Source organism: Carica papaya, chromosome 8, assembly GCF_054855325.1.
Source record: "Carica papaya isolate Zhongbai chromosome 8, ASM5485532v1, whole genome shotgun sequence".
NCBI classification, from domain to species: domain Eukaryota; kingdom Viridiplantae; phylum Streptophyta; class Magnoliopsida; order Brassicales; family Caricaceae; genus Carica; species Carica papaya.
Window position 1 is genome coordinate 20,292,034 of NC_142316.1, and position 17,997 is coordinate 20,310,030.

The 17,997-nt window shown below is 46.4% G+C and overlaps 2 non-coding genes and 28 pseudogenes across 2 annotated transcripts; all 30 read left to right on the plus strand.

Moving 5' to 3' along the window:
* Positions 1-423: 423 nt before the first annotated feature.
* Positions 424-542, plus strand: LOC148251001 (5S ribosomal RNA; annotated as a pseudogene).
* A 236-nt stretch (positions 543-778) lies between these two features.
* On the plus strand, positions 779-896 carry LOC148251002 (5S ribosomal RNA; annotated as a pseudogene).
* Positions 897-1,100: 204 nt separating this feature from the next.
* LOC148251003 (5S ribosomal RNA) lies at positions 1,101-1,219 on the plus strand (annotated as a pseudogene).
* Positions 1,220-1,781: 562 nt separating this feature from the next.
* Positions 1,782-1,900, plus strand: LOC148251004 (5S ribosomal RNA; annotated as a pseudogene).
* Positions 1,901-2,108: 208 nt separating this feature from the next.
* On the plus strand, positions 2,109-2,227 carry LOC148251005 (5S ribosomal RNA; annotated as a pseudogene).
* A 533-nt stretch (positions 2,228-2,760) lies between these two features.
* On the plus strand, positions 2,761-2,879 carry LOC148251006 (5S ribosomal RNA; annotated as a pseudogene).
* Positions 2,880-3,438: 559 nt separating this feature from the next.
* LOC148251007 (5S ribosomal RNA) lies at positions 3,439-3,556 on the plus strand (annotated as a pseudogene).
* Positions 3,557-4,116: 560 nt separating this feature from the next.
* LOC148251008 (5S ribosomal RNA) lies at positions 4,117-4,234 on the plus strand (annotated as a pseudogene).
* A 204-nt stretch (positions 4,235-4,438) lies between these two features.
* On the plus strand, positions 4,439-4,557 carry LOC148251009 (5S ribosomal RNA; annotated as a pseudogene).
* Positions 4,558-4,765: 208 nt separating this feature from the next.
* LOC148251010 (5S ribosomal RNA) lies at positions 4,766-4,883 on the plus strand (annotated as a pseudogene).
* Positions 4,884-5,798: 915 nt separating this feature from the next.
* LOC148251011 (5S ribosomal RNA) lies at positions 5,799-5,917 on the plus strand (annotated as a pseudogene).
* A 563-nt stretch (positions 5,918-6,480) lies between these two features.
* Positions 6,481-6,599, plus strand: LOC148251012 (5S ribosomal RNA). Its single transcript, XR_015814570.1, has one exon. It is a non-coding gene; the product is annotated as a 5S ribosomal RNA (ribosomal RNA).
* Positions 6,600-7,156: 557 nt separating this feature from the next.
* Positions 7,157-7,275, plus strand: LOC148251013 (5S ribosomal RNA; annotated as a pseudogene).
* Positions 7,276-7,480: 205 nt separating this feature from the next.
* Positions 7,481-7,599, plus strand: LOC148251014 (5S ribosomal RNA). Its single transcript, XR_015814364.1, has one exon. It is a non-coding gene; the product is annotated as a 5S ribosomal RNA (ribosomal RNA).
* Positions 7,600-8,161: 562 nt separating this feature from the next.
* Positions 8,162-8,279, plus strand: LOC148251015 (5S ribosomal RNA; annotated as a pseudogene).
* Positions 8,280-8,482: 203 nt separating this feature from the next.
* Positions 8,483-8,601, plus strand: LOC148251016 (5S ribosomal RNA; annotated as a pseudogene).
* Positions 8,602-8,808: 207 nt separating this feature from the next.
* Positions 8,809-8,927, plus strand: LOC148251017 (5S ribosomal RNA; annotated as a pseudogene).
* Positions 8,928-9,489: 562 nt separating this feature from the next.
* Positions 9,490-9,608, plus strand: LOC148251018 (5S ribosomal RNA; annotated as a pseudogene).
* A 562-nt stretch (positions 9,609-10,170) lies between these two features.
* On the plus strand, positions 10,171-10,289 carry LOC148251019 (5S ribosomal RNA; annotated as a pseudogene).
* A 558-nt stretch (positions 10,290-10,847) lies between these two features.
* Positions 10,848-10,966, plus strand: LOC148251020 (5S ribosomal RNA; annotated as a pseudogene).
* A 202-nt stretch (positions 10,967-11,168) lies between these two features.
* Positions 11,169-11,287, plus strand: LOC148251021 (5S ribosomal RNA; annotated as a pseudogene).
* A 561-nt stretch (positions 11,288-11,848) lies between these two features.
* Positions 11,849-11,966, plus strand: LOC148251022 (5S ribosomal RNA; annotated as a pseudogene).
* A 204-nt stretch (positions 11,967-12,170) lies between these two features.
* On the plus strand, positions 12,171-12,289 carry LOC148251023 (5S ribosomal RNA; annotated as a pseudogene).
* Positions 12,290-12,821: 532 nt separating this feature from the next.
* On the plus strand, positions 12,822-12,940 carry LOC148251024 (5S ribosomal RNA; annotated as a pseudogene).
* A 209-nt stretch (positions 12,941-13,149) lies between these two features.
* LOC148251025 (5S ribosomal RNA) lies at positions 13,150-13,268 on the plus strand (annotated as a pseudogene).
* Positions 13,269-14,803: 1,535 nt separating this feature from the next.
* On the plus strand, positions 14,804-14,922 carry LOC148251026 (5S ribosomal RNA; annotated as a pseudogene).
* Positions 14,923-15,835: 913 nt separating this feature from the next.
* On the plus strand, positions 15,836-15,954 carry LOC148251027 (5S ribosomal RNA; annotated as a pseudogene).
* A 202-nt stretch (positions 15,955-16,156) lies between these two features.
* On the plus strand, positions 16,157-16,275 carry LOC148251028 (5S ribosomal RNA; annotated as a pseudogene).
* Positions 16,276-17,156: 881 nt separating this feature from the next.
* Positions 17,157-17,275, plus strand: LOC148251029 (5S ribosomal RNA; annotated as a pseudogene).
* A 206-nt stretch (positions 17,276-17,481) lies between these two features.
* LOC148251030 (5S ribosomal RNA) lies at positions 17,482-17,600 on the plus strand (annotated as a pseudogene).
* Positions 17,601-17,997: the final 397 nt, after the last annotated feature.

The following is a 17,997-nucleotide window of genomic DNA, read 5'->3' on the forward strand; positions in this document are numbered from 1 at the left end:
AAGGAAACAAATGACGGGAGGGGGGATGGGAGGAGAAAGAGTGTATGTATTTGCAGTGCAGAATAAAACATAAGGGATCATACCAGCACTAATGCAACGGATTCTATCAGACCTCCGCAGTTAAGGGTTCTTGGGCGAGAAAAGTACTCGGATGGGTGACCTTCTGCGAAGTCCTTATATTTCACCCATTTTCTTAGGAGGTCCTCGTGTTGCACCCATCTTTATGCAGATGACTCTTTCGACGTTACGCGCGACTTGATTTATGGTCCGCAGGTTTATTCGCAAATGTGAGTCACGGCGCCGTGACATTTTACTTGATATTAGAACGAGTACGGGAGGTGCAGTGCGCACGCACAAGGAAACAAATTACGGGAGGGGGAAGAAAGGAGAAGGAGTTTATGTATTTGCAGCGCAAAATGAAACAGGTGCGATCATACCAGCACTAATGCAACGGATTCTATCAGAACTCCGTAGGTAAGGGTGCTTGGGCGAGAGTAGTACTAGCATGGGTTACCTCCTGGGAAGTCCTTATATTTCACTCATTTTCTTGTTAAGTCCTCGTGTTGCACCCATTTTTTTGCAGATGATTCTTTCGATGTTACGCACGACTTGAATTATGGTCATCAGGTTTATTCGCAAATGTGAGTCACGGCGCTGTAGCATTTTACTTGATATTAGAACGAGAACGGGAGTTGCAATGCGCACGCACAAGTAAACAAATAACGGGAGGAGGAAGAAAAGAGAAGGAGTGTATGTATTAGAAGCGCAAAATTAAACAAGTGGCATCATACCAGCACTAATGTACTGGATCCCATCAGAACTCTGCAGTTAAGGGTGCTTGGGCGAGAGTAGTACTCGGATGGGTGACCTCTTGGGAAGTCCTCGTATCGCAATAATTTTTTTTCAGATGGGTCTTTCGACATTACGCGCGACTGGAACTATGGTCCGCTGGTTTATACGCAAATGTGAGTCAAGAATCAGGGGCATTGTAATCGATATTCGAACGAGAAGGAGAGGTGCAGTGTGAACGCACAAGGAAACAAATGATGGGAGGGGGGGAGGGAAGAAGGAGTGTATGTATTTTCAGCACGAAATTAAACAAGTGCGGTCACACCAGCACTAATGCACCGGATCCCATCAGAACTCCGCAGTTAAGTGTGCTTTGGCGAAAGTAGTACAATGATGGGTTACCTCCTGGGAAGTTCTAGTGTTGCACCCATTTTTTTTTTTCAGATGTGCCGTTCGACGTTACGCGCGACTTTAATTATGGTCCGCAGATTTATTCGCAAATGTGAGTCACGGCGCCGTGGCATTTTACTTGATATTTGAACGAGAACGAGAGGTGGAATGCGCACGCACAATGAAACAAATGACGGAAGGGGGAAGAAAGGAGATGGAGTTTATGTATTTGCTGCGCGGAATTAAACTGGTGCGATCATACCAGCACTAATGCAACGGATTCTATCAGAACTACGTATGTAAGGGTGCTTGGGCGAGAGTAGTACTAGCATGGGTTACCTCCTGCGAAGTCCTTATATTTCACTCATTTTCTTAGGAAGTCCTCGTGTTGCACCCATTTTTTTGCAGATGATTCTTTCGACGATACGCGCGACTTGAATTATGGTCCTTAGGTTTATTCGCAAATGTGAGTCACGGCACCGTAGCATTTTACTTTATATTAGAAGGAGCACGGGAGGTGCAGTGCGCACGCACAAGGAAACAAATGACGGGAGGGGGAAGAAAGGGGAATGAGTTTATGTATTTGCAGCGGAAAATTAAACAGATGCGATCATACCAACATAAATGCACCGGATCCCATCAGAACTCCGCAGTTAAGTGTGCTTTGGTGAAAGTAGTACAATGATGGGTTACCTCGTGGGAAGTTCTCGTGTTGCACCCATTTTCTTTTTTTCATATGTGCCGTTCGACGTTACGCGCGACTATAATTATGGTCCGCAGATTTACTCGCAAATGTGAGTCACGGCGCCACGACATTGTACTTGATATTTGAACGAGAACGAGAGGTGCAGTGCGCACGCACTTGGAAACAAATGACGAGAGGGGAAGAAAGGAGAAGGAATTTATGTATTTGCTGCGCGAAATTAAACAGGTGCGATCATATCAGCACTAATGCACCGGATCCCATCAGAACTCCGCAATTAAGTGTGCTTGGGCGAGAGTAGTTCTTGGATGTGTGACCTACTGGGAAGTCCTCGTGTCGCACTAATTTTTTTTTTCAGACGGGTCGTTCGACGTTACGCGCGACTGGAACTAGGGTCCACTGGTTTATACGCAAATGTGAGTCAAGAAGCAGGGGCATTTTAATCGATATTTGAACGAGAAGGAGAGATGCAGAGTGCACGCACAAGGAAACAAATGACGGGAGGGGGGATGGAGGGAGCAAAAGTGTATGTATTTGCAGCACAGAATGAAACATGAGCAATCATACCAGCACCAATGCAACAGATTCTATCAGAACTCCACAAGTTAAGGGTGCTTGAGCGAGAGTAGCACTAGGATGGGTGACCTCCTGCGAAGTCGTTATATTTCACCCATTTTTTTGCAGATAATTCTTTCGACGATACGCGCGACTTGAATTATGGTCCTCAGGTTTATTCGCAAATGTGACTCACGGCACCGTAGCATTTTGCTTGATATTAGAACGAGCACGCTAGGTGCAGTGCACACTCACAAGGAAACAAATGACGGGAGGGGGAAGAAAGGAGAAGGAGTTTATGTATTTGCAGCGCGGAATTAAACGGGTGCGATCATACCAACACTAATGCACTGGATCCCATCAGAACTCCGCAGTTAAGTGTGCTTGGGCGAGAGTAGTACTCGGATGGGTGACCTCCTGCGAAGTCCTCGTGTGGCACCAATTTTTTTCAGACGAGTCGTTCGACGTTACGCGCGACTGGAACTAGGTTCCGCTGGTTTATACGCAAATGTGAGTCAAGAAGCAGGGGCATTTTAATCCATAATAGAACGAGAAGGAGAGGTGCAGTGTGAACGCACAAGGAAACAATTGATGGAAGGGGGAGGGAAGGAGAAGGAGTGTATGTATTTTCAGCACGAAATGAAACAGGTGCGATGATACCAGCACTAACGCAACGAATTCTATCAGAACTCCGTATGTAACGGTGCTTGGGCGAGAGTAGTACTAGCATGGGTTACCTCCTGCGAAGTCCTTATATTTAACCCATTATCTTGTGAAGTCCTCGTGTTGCACCCATTTTTTTGCAGATGATTCTTTCGACGTTACGCGCGACTTGAATTATGGTCCTCAGGTTTATTCGCAAATGTGAGTCACGTCGCCGGGGCATTTTACTTGATATTAGAACGAGTACGGGAGGTGTTGTGCGCACGCACAAGGAAACAAATGACAGGAGGAGGAAGAAAAGAGAAGGAGTGTATGTATTTGGAGCGCAAAATTAAACAAGTGGCATCATACCAGCACTAATGCACTGGATCCCATCAGAACTCTGCAGTTAAGTGTGCTTGGGCGAGAGTAGTACTCGGATGGGTGACCTCTTGGGAAGTCCTCGTATCGCAACAATTTTCTTTCAGATGGGTCGTTCGACGTTACGCACGACTGGAACTATGGTCTGCTGGTTTATACGCAAATGTGAGTCAAGAAGCAGGGGCATTTTAATCGATATTAGAACGAGAAGGAGAGGTGCAGTGTGAACGCACAAGGAAACAATTGATGGGATAGGGAGGGAAGGAGAAGGAGTGTATGTATTTTCGTCACGAAATGAAACAGGTGCAATGATACCAGCACTAATGCAACGGATTCTATCAGAACTCCGTAGGTAAGGGTGCTTGGGCGAGAGTAGTACTAGCATGGGTTACCTCCTGCGAAGTCCTTATATTTCACCCATTTTCTTGTGAAGTCCTCGTGTTGCACCCATTTTTTTGCAGATGATTCTTTCGACGTTACGCGCGACTTGTATTATGGTCCTCAGGTTTATTCGCAAATGTGAGTCACGTCGCCGTGGCATTTTACTTGATATTAGAACGAGTACGGGAGGTGCAGTGCGCACGCACAAGGAAACAAATGACAGGAGGAGGAAGAAAAGAGAAGGAGTGTATGTATTTGAAGCGCAAAATTAAACAAGTGGCATCATACCAGCACTAATGCACTGGATCCCATCAGAACTCTGCAGTTAAGTGTGCTTGGGCGAGAGTAGTACTCGGATGGGTGACCTCTTGGGAAGTCCTCGTATCGCAACAATTTTTTTTCAGATGGGTGGTTCGACGTTACGCACGACTGGAACTATGGTCCGCTGGTTTATACGCAAATGTGAGTCAAGAATCAGGGGCATTTTAATCGATATTAGAACGAGAAGGAGAGGTGCACTGTGAACGCACAAGGAAACAAATGATGGGAGGGGGGGAGGGAAGAAGGAGTGTATGTATTTTCAGCACGAAATTAAACAGGTGCGGTCACACCAGCACAAATGCACCGGATCCCATCAGAACTCCGCAGTTAAGTGTGCTTTGGCGAAAGTAGTACAATGATGGGTTACCTCCTTGGAAGTTCTCGTGTTGCACCCCTTTTTTTTTTCAGATGTGCCGTTCGACGTTACGCGCGACTTTAATTATGGTCCGCAGATTTATTCGTAAATGTGAGTCACGGTGCCGTGACATTTTACTTGATATTTGAACGAGAACGAGAGGTGCAGTGCGCACGCACAAGGAAACAAATGACTGGAGGGGGAAGAAAGGAGAATGAGTTTATGTATTTGCAGCGCAAAATTAAACAAGTGGCATCATACTAGCACTAATGCACTGGATCCCATCAGAACTCTGCAGTTAAGTGTGCTTGGGCGAGAGTAGTACTCGGATGGGTGACCTCTTGGGAAGTTCTCGTATCGCAACAATTTTTTTTCAGATGGGTCGTTCGACGTTACGCACGACTGGAACTATGGTCCACTGGTTTATACGCAAATGTGAGTCAAGAAGCAGGGGCATTTTAATCGATATTAAAACGAGAAAGAGAGATGCAGAGTTCACGCACAAGGAAACAAATGACGGGAGGGGGAGGGAAGGAGAAAGAGTGTATGTATTTTCAGCACGAAATGAAACAGGTGCGATCATACTAGCACTAATACATCGGATTCTATCAGAACTCCATAGGTAAGGGTGCCTGGGCGAGAGTAGTACTAGCATGGGTTACCTCCTGCGAAGTCCTTATATTTCACCCATTTTCTTGTAAAGTCCTCGTGTTGCACCCATTTTTTTGCAGATGATTCTTTCGACGTTACGCGTGACTTGAATTATGGTCCTTAGGTTTATTCGCAAAAGTGAGTCAAGAAGCAGGGGCATTTTAATCGATATTAGAACGAGAAGGAGAGCTGCAGTGTGAACGCACAAGGAAACAATTGACGGGAGGGGGGATGGAGGGAGAAAAAGTGTATGTATTTGCAGCGCAGAATGAAACATGAGCAATCATGCCAGCACCAATGCAACGGATTCTATCAGAACTCCGCAAGTTAAGGGTGCTTGGGCGAGAGTAGCTCTAGGATGGGTGACCTCCTGCGAAGTCCTTATATTTCACCCATTTTCTTGTGAAGTCCTCGTGTTGCACCCATTTTTTTGCAGATGATTCTTTCGATGTTACGCACGACTTGAATTATGGTCGTCAGGTTTATTCGCAAATGTGAGTCACGGCACTGTAGCATTTTACTTGATATTAGAACGAGAACGGGAGGTGCAGTGCGCACGCACAAGGAAAGAAATGACGGGAGCGGGAAGAAAGGGGAATGAGTTTATGTATTTGCAGCGCAAAATTAAACAGGTGCGATCATACCAGCACTAATGCACCAGATCCCATCAGAACTCCGCAATGATGTGTGCTTGGGCGAGATTAGTACTAGGATGGGTGACCTCCTGGGAAGTCCTCGTGTCACACTAATTTTTTTTTTCAGACGGGTCGTTCGACGTTACGCGTGACTGGAACTAGGGTCCAATGGTTTATACGCACATGTGAGTCAAGAAGCAGGGACATTTTAATCGATGTTAGAATGAGAAGGAGAGATGCAGAGTGCACGCACAAGGAAACAAATGACGGGAGGGGGGATAGAGGGAGAAAAAGTGTATGTATTTGCAGCGCCGAATAAAACATGAGCAATCATACCAGCACCAACGCAACGGATTCGATCAGAACTCCGCAAGTTAATGGTTCTTGGGCGAGAGTAGCACTAGGATGGGTGACCTCCTGCGAAGTCCTTATATTTCACCCATTTTCTTAGGAAGTCCTCGTGTTGCACCCATTTTTTTGCAGATGATTCTTTCGACGAGACGCGCGACTTGAATTATGGTCCTCAGGTTTATTCGCAAATGTGAATCACGGCACCGTAGCATTTTACTTGATATTAAAACGAGCACGGGAGGTGCAGTGCGCACGCACAATTAAACAAATGACGGGAGGGGGAAGAAAGGAAAAGGAGTTTATGTATTTGCAGCGCAAAATTAAATGGGTGCGATCATACCAGCACTAATGCACCGGATCCCATCAGAACTCCGCAGTTAAGTGTACTTGGGCGAGAGTAGTACTCGGATGGGTGACCTCTTGGGAAGTCCTCGTGTCGCACCAATTTTTTTTCAGACAGGTCGTTCAACGTTACGCGCGACTGGAACTAGGGTCCGCTGGTTTATACGCAAATGTGAGCCAAGAAGCAAGGGCATTTTAATCGATATTAGAACGAGAAGGAGAGGTGCAGTGTGAACGCACAAGGAAACAATTGATGGGAGGGGGAGGCAAGGAGAAGGAGTGTATGTATTTTAAGCACGAAATGAAACAAGTGCGATCATACCAGCACTAATGCAACGGATTCTATCAGAACTCCGTAGGTAAGGGTGCTTGGGCGAGAGTAGTACTAGCATCGGTTACCTCGTGTGAAGTCCTTATATTTCATCCATTTTCTTGTGAAGTCCTCGTGTCGCACCAATTTTTTTTCAGACAGGTCGTTCGACATTACGCGCGTTTGGAACAAGGGTCCGCTGGTTTATACACAAATGTGAGTCAAGAGCAGGGGCATTTTAATCGATATTAGAACGAGAATTAGAGGTGAAGTGTGAACGCACAAGAAACAAATGACGGGAGGGGGAAGAAAGGAGAAGGAGTGTATGTATTTGCAGCGCGAAACTAAACAGGTGCGATCATACCAGCACTAAAGCCCCGGATCCCATTAGAACTCCGCAGTTAAGTGTGCTTGGGCGAGATTAGTACTCGTATGGTTGACCTCCTGGGAAATCCTCGTGTCGCACCAATTTTTTTTCAGACGAGTCGTTCGAAGTTACGCGCGTCTGGAACTAGGGTCTGCTGGTTTATACACAAATGTGAGTCAAGAAGCAGGGGCATTTTAATCGATATTAGAACGAGAATGAGAGGTGAAGTATGAACGCACAAGGAAATAAATGACGGGAGGGGGAAGAAAGGAGTAGGAGTGTATGTATTTGCAGGGCGAAATTAAACAGGTGCGATCATACCAGCACTAAACCTCCGGATCCCATCAGAACTCCGCAGTTAAGTGTGCTTGGGCGAGAGTAGTACTCGAATGGGTGTCCACCTGGGAAGCCCTCGTGTTGCACCTATTTTTTTTTCGGATGGGTTGTTCGACGTTACGCGCGAATGGAATTATAAACCGCTGGTTCATTTGCAAAGGTGAGTCACGGTGCCGGGGCATATTACTTGATATTAGAACGAGAAAGAGAGATGCAAAGTGCACGCACAAGGAAACAAATGACGGGAGGGGGGATGGAAGGAGAAAGAGTGTATGTATTTGCAGTGCAGAATGAAACATGAGGGATCATATCAGCACTAATGCAACGGATTCTATCAGAACTCCGCAGTTGAGGGTGCTTGGGCGAGAAAAGTACTCGGATGGGTGACCTCCTGCGAAGTCCTTATATTTTACCCATTTTCTCGGGAGGTCCTTGTGTTGCACCCATCTTTTTGTAGATGATTCTTTCGACGTTACGCGCGACTTGATTTATGGTCCGCAGGTTTATTCGCAAATGTGAGTCACGGCGCCGTGACATTTTACTTGATATTAGAACAAGTACGGGAGGTGCAGTGCGCACGCACAAGGAAACAAATTACGGGAGGAGGAAGAAAAGAGAAGGAGTGTGTGTATTTGAAGCGCAAAATTAAACAAGTGGCATCATACTAGCTCTAATGCACTGGATCCCATCAGAACTCTGCAGTTAAGTGTGCTTGGGCGAGAGTAGTACTCGGATGGGTGACCTCTTGGGAAGTCCTCGTATCGCAACAATTTTTTTTCAGATGGGTCGTTCGACATTACGCGCGACTGGAACTATGGTCTGCTGGTTTATACGCAAATGTGAGTCAAGAATCAGGGGCATTTTAATCGATATTAGAACGAGAAGGAGGGGTGCAGTGTGAACGCACACGGAAACAAATGATGGGAGCGGGGAGGGAAGAAGGAGTGTATGTATTTTCAGCAAGAAATTAAACAGGTGCGGTCACACCAGCACAAATGCACCGGATCCCATCAGAACTCCGCAGTTAAGTGTGCTTTGGCAAAAGTAGTACAATGATGGGTTACCTCCTGGGAAGTTCTCGTGTTGCACCCATTTTTTTTTTCAGATGTGCCGTTCAACGTTACGCGCGACTTTAATTATGGTCCGCAGATTTATTTGCAAATGTGAGTCACGGCGCCGTGGCATTTTACTTGATATTTGAACGAGAACGAGAGGTGCAGTGCGCACGCACAAGGAAACAAATGATGGGAGGGGGAAGAAAGGAGAAGGAGTTTATGTATTGGCAGCGCGAAATTAAATAGGTGCGATCATACCAGCACTAATGCACCGGATCCCATTAGAACTCCGCAGTTAAGTGTGCTTGGGCGAGAGTAGTACTCGGATTGGTGACCTCCTGGGAAGTCCTCGTGTCGCACTAATTTTTTTTTTAGACGGGTCGTTCGACGTTACGCGCGACTGGAACTAGGGTTCCCGGGTTCATACGCAAATGTGAGTCAAGAAGCAGGGGCATTTTAATCGATATTAGAACAAGAAGGAGAGATGCAGAGTGCACGCACAAGGAAACAAATGACGGGAGGGGGGATGGGGGGAGAAAAAGTGTATGTATTTGCAGCGCAGAATGAAACATGAGCAATCATACCAGCACCAATGCGACGGATTCTATCAGAACTCCGCAAGTTAAGGGTGCTTGGGCGAGAGTAGCACTAGGATGGGTGACCTCCTGCAAAGTCCTTATATTTCACCAATTTTCTTAGGAAGTCCTCGTGTTGCACCAATTTTTTTGCAGATGATTCTTTCGACGATACGCGCTACTTGAATTATGGTCGTCAGGTTTATTCGCAAATGTGAGTCACGGCACCGTAGCATTTTACTTGATATTAGAACGAGCACGGGAGGTGCAGTGCGCACGCACAAGGAAACAAATGACGGGAGGGGGAAGAAAGGAGAAAGAGTTTATGTATTTGCAGCGCAGAATTAAATGGGTGCGATAATACCAGCACTAATGCACCGGATCCCAACAGAACTCCGCAGTTAAGTGTGCTTAGGCGAGAGTAGTACTCGGATGGGTGACCTTCTGGGAAGTCCTCGTGTCGCACCAATTTATTTTCAGACAGGTAGTTCGACGTTACGCGCGACTGAAACTCGTGTCCGCTGGTTTATACGCAAATGTGAGTCAAGAAGCAGGGGCATTTTAATCGATATTAGAACGAGAAGGAGAGGTGCAGTGTGAACGCACAAGGAAACAATTGATGGGAAGGGGGGGGGGGAAGGAGAAGGAGTGTATGTATTTTCAGCACGAAATGAAACAGGTGCGATCATACCATCACTAATGCAACGGATTCTATCAGAACTCCGTAGGTAAGGGTGTTTGGGCGAGAGTAGTACTAGCATGGGTTACCTCCTGCGAAGTCCTTATATTTCACCCACTTTCTTCTGAAGTCCTCGTGTTGCATCCATTTTTTTGCAGACGATTCTTTCGACGTTACGCGTCACTTGAATTATGGTCCTCAGGTTTATTCGCAAATGTGAGTCACGACGCCGTGGCATTTTACTTGATATTAGAACGAGAACGGGAGGTGTAGTGCGCACGCACAAGGAAACAAATGACGAGAGGGGGAAGAAAGGAGAAGGAGTTTATGTATTTGCAGCGCGAAACTAAACGGGTGCGATCATACAAGCGCTAATGCACTGGATCCCATCAGAACCCTGTAGGGAAGTGTGCTTGGGCGAGAGTAGTACTTGGATGGGTGACCTCCTGGGAAGTCCCCGTGTCGCAACAATTTTTTTTCAGACGGGTCGTTCGACGTTACGCGCGACTGGAACTCGTGTCCGCTGGTTTATACGCAAATGTGAGTCTAGAAGCAAGGGCATTTTAATCGATATTAGAACGAGAAGGAGACGTGCAGTGTGAACGCACAAGGAAACAATTGATGGGAGGGGGAGGGAAGGAGAAGGAGTGTATGTATTTTCAGCACGAAATGAAACAGTTGCGATCAAACCAGCACAAATGCAACGGATTCTATGAGAACTCTGTAGGTAAGGGTGCTTGGGCGAGAGTAGTACTACCATGGGTTACCTCCTGCGAAGTCCTTATATTTCACCCATTTTCTTGTGAAGTCCTCGTGTTGCACCCATTTTTTTGCAGATGATTCTTTCGACGTTACGCACGACTTGAATTATGGTCCTCTGGTTTATTCGCAAATGTGAGTCACGGCGCTGTAGCATTTTACTTGATATTAGAACGAGAACGGGAGGTGCAGTGCGCACGCAAAAGGAAACAAATGACGGGAGGGGGAAGAAAGGGGAATGAGTTTATGTATTTGCAGTGCAAACTAAACAGGTGCGATCATACCAGCACTAAAGCCCCAGATCCCATCCGAACTCCGCAGTTAAGTGTGCTTGGGCGAGATTAGTACTCGGATGGTTGATCTCCTTGGAAGTCCTCGTGTCGCACAAATTTTTTTTCAGACAGGTCGTTCGACGTTACGCACGTCTGGAACTAGGGTCCGCTGGTTTATACGCAAATGTGAGTCAAGAAGCAGGGGCAATTTAATTGATATTAGAACGAGAATGAGAGGTGAAGTGTGAACGCACACGGAAACAAATGGCGGGAGGGGGAAGAAAGGAGGAGTGTATGTATTTGCAGCGCGAAATTAAACAGGTGCGATCATACCAGCACTACAGCCCCGGATCCCATCAGAACTCCGCAGTTAAGTGTGATTGGGCGAGAGTAGTACTCGGATCGGTGACCACCTGGGAAGCCCTCGTGTTGCACCTATTTTTTTTCAGATGGGTTGTTCGACATTACGCGCGAATGGAATTCTAAACCGCTGGTTCATTTGCAAAGGTGAGTCACGGCGCCGTGGCATTTTACTTGATATTTGAACGAGAACGAGAGGTGCAGTGCGCACGCACAAGGAAACAAATGACGGGACGGGGGATGGAAGGAGAAAGAGTGTATGTATTTGCAGTACAGAATGAAACATGAGGGATCATACCATCACTAATGCAACGGATTCTATCAGAACTCCGCAGTTAAGGGTGCTTGGGCAAGAAAAGTCCTCGGATGGGTGACCTCCTACGAAGTCCTTATATTTCACCCATTTTCTTGGGAGGTCCTCGTGTTGCACCCATCTTTTTGCAGATGATTCTTTCGACGTTACGCGCGACTTGATTTATGGTCCGCAGGTTTATTCGCAAATGTGAGTCACGGCGCCGTGGCATTTTACTTGATATTAGAACGAGTACGGGAGGTGCAGTGCGCACGCACAAGGAAACAAATGATGGGAGGAGGAAGAATAGAGAAGGAGTGTATGTATTTGAAGCGCAAAATTAAACAAGTGGCATCATACCAGCACTAATGCACTTGATCCCATCAGAACTCTGCATTTAAGTGTGCTTGGGCGAGAGTAGTACTCGGATGGGTGACCTCTTGGGAAGTTCTCGTATCGCAACAATTTTTTTTCAGATGGGTCGTTCGACGTTACGCGCGACTGGAACTATGGTCTGCTGGATTATACGCAAATGTGAGTCAAGAATCAGGGGCATTTTCATCGATGTTAGAACGAGAAGGAGAGGTGCAGTGTGAACGCGCAAGGAAACAAATGATGGGAGGGGGGGAGGGAAGAAGGAGTGAATGTATTTTCAGCACGAAATTAAACAGGCGCGGTCACACCAGCACAAATGCACCGGATCCCATCAGAACTCCGCAGTTAAGTGTGCTTTGGCGAAAGTAGTATAATGATGGGTTACCTCGTGGGAAGTTCTTGTGTTGCACCCATTTTCTTTTTTTCAGATGTGTCGTTCGACGTTACGCGCGACTTTAATTATGGTTCGCAGATTTATTCGCAAATGTGAGTCACGGCGCCGTGGCATTTTACTTGATATTTGAACGAGAACGAGAGGTGCAGTGCGCACGCACAAGGAAACAAATGACGGGAGGGGGAAGAAAAGAGAAGAAGTGTATGTATTTGAAGCGCAAAATTAAATAAGTGGCATCATACCAGCACTAATGCATTGGATCCCATCAGAATTCTGCAGTTAAGTGTGCTTGGGCGAGAGTAGTGCTCGGATGGGTGACCTCTTGGGAAGTCCTCGTATCGCAACAATTTTTTTTTCAGATGGGTCGTTCGACATTACGCGCGACTGGAACTATGGTCCGCTGGTTTATACGCAAATGTGAGTCAAGAATTAGGGGCATTTTAATCGATATTAGAACGATAAGGAGAGGTGCAGTGTGAACGCACAAGGAAACAAATGATGGGAGGGGGGAGGGAAGAAGGAGTGTATGTATTTTCAGCACGAAATTAAAAAGGTGCGGTCACACCAGCACAAATGCACCGGATCCCATCAGAACTCCGCAGTTAAGTGTGCTTTGGCAAAAGTAGTACAATGATGGGTTACCTCATGGGAAGTTCTCGTGTTGCACCCATTTTCTTTTTTTCAGATGTGCCGTTCGACGTTACGCGCGACTTTAATTATGGTCCGCAGATTTATTCGCAAATGTGAGTCACGGCGCCGTGGCATTTTACTTGATATTTGAACGAGAACGAGAGGTGCAGTGCGCACGCACAAGGAAACAAATGACGGGAGGGGGAAGAAAGGGGAATGAGTTTATGTATTTGCAGCGCGAAATTTAACAGGTGCGATCATACCAGCACTAATGCACCGGATCCCATCAGAACTCCGCATTGAAGTGTGCTTGGGCGAGATTAGTACTCGGATGGGTGACCTCCTGGGAAGTCCTCGTGTCATACTAATATTTTTTCAGACGGGTCGTTTGACGTTACGCGCGTTTGGAACTAGTGTCCGCTGGTTTATACGCAAATGTGAGTCAATAAGCAGGGGCATTTTAATCGATATTAGAACGAGAATGAGAGGTGAAGTGTGAACGCACAAGGAAACAAATGACGAGAGGGGGAAGAAAGGAGAAGGAGTGTATGTATTTGCAGCGCGAAATTAAACAAGTTCGATCATACCAGCACTAATGCAACGGATTCTATCAGAACTTCGCAGTTAAGTGTGCTTGGGCAAGAGTAGCACTCGGATGGGTGACCACTTGGGAAGCCCTCATGTTGCACCTATTTTTTTTCGGATGGATTTTTCGACGTTACGCGCGAATAGAATTATAAACCGCTGGTTCATTTGCAAAGGTGAGTCACGGTGCCAGGGCATATTACTTGATATTGGAATGAGAAAGAGAGATGCAGAGTGCACGCACAAGGAAACAAATGACGGGAGGGGGGATGGGAGGAGAAAGAGTGTATGTATTTGCAGTGCAGAATGAAACATGAGGGATCATACCAGCACTAATGCAATGGATTCTATCAGAACTCCACAGTTAAGGGTGCTTGGGCGAGAAATGTACTTGGATGGGTGACCTCCTGCGAAGTCCTTATATTTCACCCATTTTCTTGGGAGGTCCTCGTGTTGCACCCATCTTTTTGCAAATGATTCTTTCGACGTTACGCGAGACTTGATTTATGGTCCGTAGGTTTATTCGCAAATGTGAGTCACGGCGCCGTGGAATTTTACTTGATATTAGAACGAGTCTAGGAGGTGCAGTGCGCACGCACAAGGAAACAAATGACGGGATGAGGAAGAAAAGAGAAGGAGTGTATGTATTTGAAGCGCAAAACTAAAAAAGTGGCATCATACCAGCACTAATGCACTGGATCCCATCAGAAATCTGCAGTTAAGTGTGCTTGGTCGACAGTAGTACTCGGATGGGTGACCTCTTTGGAAGTCCTCGTATCGCAACAATTTTTTTTCAGATGGGTCGTTCGACGTTACACGCGACTGTAACTATGGTCCGCTGGTTTATACGCAAATGTGAGTCAAGAATCAGGGGCATTTTAATCGATATTAGAACGAGAAGGAGAGTTGCAGTGTGAACGCACAAGGAAACAAATGATGGGAGAGAGGGAGGGAAGAAGGAGTGTATGTATTTTCAGCACGAAATTAAACAGGTGCGGTCACACCAGCAGAAATGCATCGGATCCCATCAGAACTCCGCAGTTAAGTGTGCTTTGACGAAAGTAGTTCAATGATGGGTTAACTCATGGGAAGTTCTCGTGTTGCACCCATTTTTTTTTTTTCAGATGTGCCGTTCGACGTTACGCGCGACTTTAATTATGGTCCGCAGATTTATTCCCAAATGTGAGTCACGGCGCCGTGGCATTTTACTTGATATTTGAACGAGAACGAGAGGTGCAGTGCGCACGCACAAGGAAACAAATGACGGGAGGGGGAAGAAAGGAGAAAAAGTTTATGTATTTGCAGCGCAAAATTAAACAGGTGCGATCATACCAGCACTAATGCACCGGATCCCATCAGAACTCCACATTTAAGTGTGCTTGGGCGAGAGTAGTACTCGGATGGGTGACCTCCTGCGAAGTCCTTATATTTCACCCATTTTCTTAGGAAGTCCTCGTGTTGCACCCATTTTTTTGCAGATGATTCTTTCGATGATACGCGCGACTCGAATTATGGTTCTTAGGTTTATTCGCAAATGTGAGTCACGGCATCGTAGCATTTTACTTGATATTAGAACGAGCACGGCTGGTGCAGTGCGCACGCACAAGGAAACAAATGACGGGAGGGGGAAGAAAGGAGAAGGAGTTTATGTATTTGCAGCGCGAAATTAAACGGGTGAGATCATACAAGCGCTAATGCACTGGATCCCATCAAAACCCTGCAGGTAAGTGTGCTTGGGCGAGAGTAGTACTCGGATGGGTGACCTCTTGGGAAGTCTTCGTGTCGGAACAATTTTTTTTCAGACGGGTCGTTCGACGTTACGCGCGATTGGAACTCGTGTCCGCTGGTTTATACGCAAATGTGAGTTTAGAAGCAGGGGCATTTTAATCGATATTAGAACGAGAATGAGAGGTGCAGTGTGAACGCACAAGGAAACAATTGATGGGAGGGGGAGGGAAGGAGAAGGAGTGTATGTATTTTTAGCACGAAATGAAACAGGTGCGATCAAACCAGCACAAATGCAACAGATTCTATCAGAACTCCGTAGGTAAGGGTGCTTGGGCGAGAGTAGTACTACCATGGGTTACCTCCTGCGAAGTCCTTATATTTCACCCATTTTCTTGTGAAGTCCTCGTGTTGCACCCATTTTTTTGCAGATGATTCTTTCGACTTTACGCACGACTTGAATTATGGTCCTCAGGTTTATTCGCAAATGTGAGTCACGGCGCTGTAGCATTTTACTTGATATTAGAACGAGAACGGGAGGTGCAGTGCGCACACACAAGGAAACAAATGACGGGAGGGGGAAGAAAGGGGAATGAGTTTATGTATTTGCAGCGCAAAACTAAACAGGTGCGATCATACTAGCACTAAAGCCCCGAATCCCATCCGAACTCCGCAGTTAAGTGTGCTTGGGCGAGATTAGTACTCGGATGGTTGATCTCCTTGGAAGTCCTCGTGTCACACCAATTTTTTTTCAGACGGGTTGTTCGACATTACGCGCGTCTGGAACTAGGGTCCGCTGGTTTATACGCAAATGTGAGTCAAGAAGTAGGGGCATTTTAATCGATATTAGAACGAGAATGAGAGGTGAAGTGTGAATGCACAAGGAAACAAATGACGGGAGGGGGAAGAAAGGAGGAGTGTATGTATTTGCAGCGCGTAATTAAACAGGTGCGATCATACCAGCACTACAGCCCCGGATCCCATCAGAACTCCGCAGTTAAGAGTGCTTGGGCGAGAGTAGTACTCAGATCGGTGACAGCCTGGGAAGCCCTCGTGTTGCACCTATTTTTTTTCAGATGGGTTGTTCGACGTTACGCACGAATGGAATTATAAAACGCTGGTTCATTGGCAAAGGTGAGTCACGGCGCCGTGGCATTTTACTCTATATTTGAACGAGAACGAGAGGTGCAGTGCGCACGCACAAGGAAATAAATGACGAGAGGGGGGATTGAAGGAGAAAGAGTGTATGTATTTGCAGTGCAGAATGAAACATGAGGGATCATACCAGCACTAATGCAACGGATTCTATCAGAACTCCGCAGTTAAGGGTGCTTGGGCGAGAAAAGTACTCGGATGGGTGACCTCCTGCGAAGTCCTTATATTTCACCCATTTTCTTGGGAGGTCCTCGTGTTGCACCATTCTTTTTGCAGATGATTCTTTCGACGTTACACGCGATTTGATTTATGGTCCGCAGGTTTATTTGCAAATGTGAGTCACGGCGCCATGGCATTTTACTTGATATTAGAACGAGTACGGGAGGTGCAGTGCGCACGCACAAGGAAACAAATGACGGATGAGGAAGAAAAGAGAATGAGTGTATGTATTTGAAGTGCAAAATTAAACAAGTGGCATCCTACCAGCACTAATGCACGGGATCCTATCAGAACTCTGCAGTTAAGTATGCTTTGGCGAGAGTAGTACTCGTATGGGTGACCTCTTGGGAAATCCTCGTATCGCAACAATTTTTTTTAGATGGGTCGTTCGACGTTACGCGCGACTAGAACTATGGTCCGCTGGTTTATACGCAAATGTGAGTCAAGAATCAGGGGCATTTTAATCGATATTAGAACGAGAAGGAGAGGTGCAGTGTGAACGCACAAGGAAACAAATGATGGGAGGGGGGGAGGGAAGAAGGAGTGTATGTATTTTCAGCACGAAATTAAATAGGTGCGGTCACACCAGCACAAATGCACCGGATCCCATCAGAACTCCGCAGTTAAGTGTGCTTTGGCGAAAGTAGTACAATGATGGGTTACCTTCTGGGAGGATCTCGTGTTGCACCCATTTTCTTTTTTTCAGATGTGCCGTTCGACGTTACGCGCGACTTTAATTATGGTCCGCAGATTTATTCGCAAATGTGAGTCACGGCACCGTGGCATTTTACCTGATATTTGAACGAGAACGAGAGGTGCAGTGCGCACGCACAAGGAAACAAATGACGGGAGGGGGAAGAAAGGAGGAGTTTATGTATTTGCAGCGCGAAATTAAAGAGGTGCGATCATACCAGCATAAATGCACCGAATCCCATCAGAACTCCGCAGTTAAGTGTGCTTTGGTGAAAGTAGTACAATGATGGGTTACCTTCTGGGAAGTTCTCGTGTTACACCCATTTTCTTTTTTTCAGATGTGCCGTTCGAAGTTACGCGCGACTTTAATTATGGTCCGCAGATTTATTCGCAAATGTGAGTCACGGCGCCGTGGCATTTTACTTCATATTTGAATGAGAACGAGAGGAGCAGTGCGCATGCACAAGGAAACAAATAACAGGAGGGAGAAGAAAGGGGAAGGCATTTATGTATTTGCAGCGCGAAATTAAACGGCTGCGATCATGGGTGACCTCCTGGGAAGTCCTCGTGTCGCACTAATTTTTTTTTTAGATGGGTCGTTCGACGCTACGCGCGACTGGAACTAGGGTCCCCTGGTTCATACGCAAATGTGAGTCAAGAAGCAGGGGCATTTTAATTGATATTAGAACGAGAAGGAGAGATGCAGAGTGCACGCACAAG